At 42.7% G+C, this 4590-nt stretch overlaps 1 pseudogene; it reads right to left on the reverse strand.

The window, feature by feature from the left end:
* Nucleotides 1-385: 385 nt before the first annotated feature.
* On the reverse strand, nucleotides 386-4156 carry LOC105990133 (annotated as a pseudogene).
* Nucleotides 4157-4590: the final 434 nt, after the last annotated feature.

A 4590-nucleotide genomic window follows, 5' to 3' on the forward strand; every position in this document is an offset into this window, starting at 1 on the left:
TTTCAAATACAGAGTGGTATTCAATTAGCAGAACAACAATTATTTCGTATAAGCTGCATCAGACAACTGAAGATGAAAAAAACTACCCTCCCCACATATAACTAATTTATACTGTGCATCAACAAGAACCTGCATTAAATTTCCATGCAATTTGCAGCCCCTATACTGTACCAGGCAAGGTTAGTAGCGATTGAAAATACCACCAGAACAGAACTATCTAAAGACACATCCAGTAATGTTAACTATACAAAAAAGACACTGTACCATTTAAAAACAAATCTTACACAGCCTTACATTTAAATTTTTTTTCTTTAAAAGGAATGAGTAGTGTATGAGGCAATTAAGTAATTTAAAGACAAGGAAAAGAAAATTTGCCAGAACCAACTTATTTATCCTCCTCCTCTTCATTTTCCTCCTCTTCCTTCTTTTTCTTGTTCTTTTCAGCCTTCATAACTCTCCCCCCTGCTTTTTTTGGCTGCATGAGGTTTTCCTTTAGCTCAGTAGGAAGAATATCCTTTTCTTGTTTTTCCTTCAGCTTAGCGGCCTTCTTTTCATTAAACTGCTTGCCATCTGCAGCAGTGTAGTTCCACATCTCGCCCAGCCTTTTCACAAACATCACCAATAGACATGCCAGGACGTTCCCCTCTGAGGTTAGGGCCATACTCAGAATAGAAGAAAAAGAAGGTTGAAGGTGGCCTCTTGGGCATATTGGGATTCTTTAACTTCTTTTTGTTGTTGTTGTTTCCCCTTTTGGAGGGATGAAGGTTTTCCTTTCTCTTCCATAAAAAGCCTTGTCTGCCTTGACCATGTCTTCAAATTTCCCTTTCTCTTCAGCATTTTGAGCATTTCATAGAAAACTGAGAGCTCAACCGAAGCTTCTGGATAGTTCTTCTTGTGCTCTTCCTGGCAAGTTTGCACAAATAATGCATCTGATGACATTTTGCCTCTTGGCTTCTTAGGATCTCCTTTGCTCCTTTATGTAGTTTTCCCTCCTTGAGGCAGAGTTGCTCAGTGCCCTCTCTGGCTCTCACTGCCCCTGCTCTGTCTCTACGGAGCTTCAATGTACTGCAATGCCACTCATGTAGCTTAAACTATTATTTATTTTAGAAGTAGCTACTACTTCCATCCATTAGCTTCAATTCTAAGCTTGCTAAATATCTTTGGACATTATAATTTAGTCTTTTAATGATTTTTTTTTTTTTACTGGTCCTGGGACTTGAACTAAGGGCCTGGGCACCATCCCTGAGCCTTTTTATGATCAAAGCTAGCTCTCTACCACTTGAGCCACAGTTCCTCTTCTGGTTTTTTGATGGCTAATTGGAGATAAGAGTTTCATTGACCCTCCTGTCCAGGCTACCTTCAAACTGTGATCCTCAGATCTCAGCCTCCTAAATAGCTAGGGTTACAGGCATGAGCCACCAGATGTCCAATTTGTATTTATTTAGTCAGTCGTGGGGCTTGAATTCTGGTCCTGGGCACTGTCCCTCAGCTCTTCAGTTCAAGGCTAGTGCTCTACCATTTAAGCCACAGTGCCACTTCTGGTTTTCTGAGTGGGTTATTGGAGATAGAAGTCTCCCAGACTTTTGTGCCTGTGCTGGCTTTGAACCATGATCCTCTGATCTCAGACTCCTGAGTAACTGGGATTACAGGTGTGAGCCACTGGCACTTGGCTGTATTCATTTATTTATTTACTTTTATTTTTTGGGTCTGGTTGTGGAGCCTGAACTCTGGGCCTGGGCACTGTCCCTCAGCTCTTCAGCTCAAGGCCAGCACTCTACCACTTGAGCCACAGTGCCACTTCCAGCTTTTTTCTTTTTGCTTATGTGGTGCTGAGGAATCAAACCCAGGGTCTCATGCATGCAAGGCAAGCGCTCTACCACTGATCCACCTTCCCAGCCCTATTCATTTATTTTTTGAGACAAGATCTTATTATGCAGCTCAGGCTGTCTTTGAACTCATGGTTCTCCTACATAAGCCTTGCAAGTGCTAGGATTACAGTATGTGCCAACATGCCCAGTGAGCTCAAAGTTTTTAAAGAGGCAATAGAGTGAAAAGAAGGTTGAACTTTTTTTAGAAGTGAAATAAGTGGGCATTTATAAAGCAATATTATTAAATATTAATCGATCTCTGCGGCGAACGCCTTCTCGGCCAACGAGGAAGAACGACCACCACACCAGGAGTCTTCTCAGATCACGCTTTATTGGAGAGCCTTCTTGTTTGTAGGAGAGCTTGAGTGCGAGAGAGCCCACACAAAAACATGGCCGCTTATATAGGGAATAGGAACACGTGTCGTTTTCCCATTGGTCGTCTGCCTTTCACCGTCACCAGGTGCCACGGGATTGGCTGGGGACTCTACGTGGCTCCCGCATGCGCAAAGCCCAGGACCCACCGTCCTGCCAAACACTGCCTAATATGGAGTTGCAAGGAAGTGGGCAGCGCCTTGTAATGGCGTTCACGCCGGCTCCCCGCAGATCTCATTTGTGATTCACTACTTAAGGGCTCCTGTGACCAATGTACAATTTCCTTCATGTGATCCCTATTTGTGGTTAGGACCAAGCAATGCATGTACTGGATGCCATACATATACACATAAAGATATATAAACAACACACACACACACACACAATGAGCTTCATCCGCATATAGTCAGATGTCTCCTGACAGCTGCCTAGATATTAAACTCACCTTGTATATATCATGGATCTCTTCATGGGAAAGCTCTTCTGCTTTCTCATTTTCTTTATTGATGCCAAGGTACATCCTCTCAGGTTGAAACCTGAGCAAAGTGCTATAAGAGCAGTAGCTGCTTGCTTGCCTAGCTAATCTAGGATTCTTCTGTGGATCAAATTTATTGTTTAATTTATGAAGGCATTTTTAGTGTCTTTTGTCTGATCCTTGCTATATTCATAAGGTCTCACAGGCTGTTTTCAATGGTTCTATTCTCACATCTGTATAATTCTTTGGTGCTTGGGGATGGAAGTAGGTGAGTAGGTGAAAGTCTTCACACTATATTCGCACTATATTTTCTCTTGTTCTTTGGTTTACTCTCAATAATATTATTTCTTCCATTTCCAGTTTGTAGGGAAGAAGTAGAGCCTGTGTTTTGATGGAGGGGTTAATGGAAATAGAAGTATTCAGTGAAGTGTTCAGTAATTTCTTTTGAGTGAACTTACAGCAAGCACTCTACCACTTGAGCCACCCCCCTATCCTAAGAGAAGTGGAGAGGGAATACTTAGGGCAACAACAATAAACAATGGATCTATGTCCCAAAATGCTCATATTGTATTAAAATTAATGAAATGCATTAGGGAATATTTTACTCTTTCAGGAGCCACATCTATGTGAGGTTAATCTCCTAATTATATCTCACCTATATACAAGATTCTATGTGGGGTCTTTTTGTTGTCAGTCGTGGGGCCTGAACTCTGGGCCTGGGCGTTGTCTCTCAGTTCTTCAGCTCAAGGCTAGCACTCTACCACAAGAGTCACAGCGCCACTTCCGGCTTTTTCTGCTTATGTGGTACTGAGGAATCGAACCCAGGGCCTCATGCATGCAGGGCAAGCACTCTACCACCGAGCCACCTTCCCAGCCACAAGATTCTATGTATTTTAAAAGGTTTTGTTTTTTTGTTTTTTAAGTTGCTTGCCTTGTAACATAGAATGACACAGATACCACAAAGATTAGCTCAATTAATGTACTCAGGAACATGTATAAGAGGGGAACATTGTTCATGCAAATGTTTAACTGGATAAGAGCTATGATGACAATGCTTAATTCTTAGCAATCAGCCCAGTCTCCGTTATTTTCGTATTTCAGGGCTTGAGAAAGAGCCAGTTTGTGGAACACTAGTGATTGCACCTTGTCTGTGTTGGGATGGTGGACATGGCAAGTCTTAATCCAGTACAAAGAGTAGGGAAGCTCCCTTTATAAAATTGTCCCTCGCTGAATAAAAAACCAGGGTCTTTGAATTCCTTTAGAAGTTCTGACATCCCAGCCCCCAGCACAAAGCATCTTGAATATTCATCAGGGGGCGTGGCCCGTCTACAGACTGGACTCTGGCAGCTGCAAGCAGCAGAAAACGCTCGCCAGCTGCGCCTAGGGAAAACAGTTCCTGTTTTGTGTGCTGACTGCACGTCCAGCCTTCAGACGGCCCCATTGTGCTTCTGTGGGAGGGCCTTTGTGAAGGCGAATGGAGGTTTCAGCGTAGGACCTAGAAGCTGCAATTCAAGAGGCCTCAAATGTCCCTACCACCCACCTGCCATTGCAAGTGAAATTCCAGCAAGAAAAACTCAGGCATATCCTCTCCATTTGTCCCTTTTTAAGAAACAAATAGCCCTGTGTGAATAATTGTAGGCTTTTTATCCTGTTGTGGCTCCTCCCTCTTTTGCTATTCTCTTCCTTCCCAGTGATTACAACTGCTCCTCACTTAAAAAAAAGTAAAATGATGTCATGAAGTCATGTCTCTATCTCCCTCTACTCTGCTTCTTCATTCTGACCTGCTCCTTACCTTAGTAATATAGCATAGTGGCTAAGAGCTAGACATTTAAATTCAGAGTCCAACTTGACCACTTAAACGTCCTATCAAAGTGT

Source organism: Dipodomys ordii, unplaced genomic scaffold, assembly GCF_000151885.1.
Source record: "Dipodomys ordii isolate 6190 unplaced genomic scaffold, Dord_2.0 Scaffold63, whole genome shotgun sequence".
Classification (NCBI taxonomy): Eukaryota; Metazoa; Chordata; class Mammalia; order Rodentia; family Heteromyidae; genus Dipodomys; species Dipodomys ordii.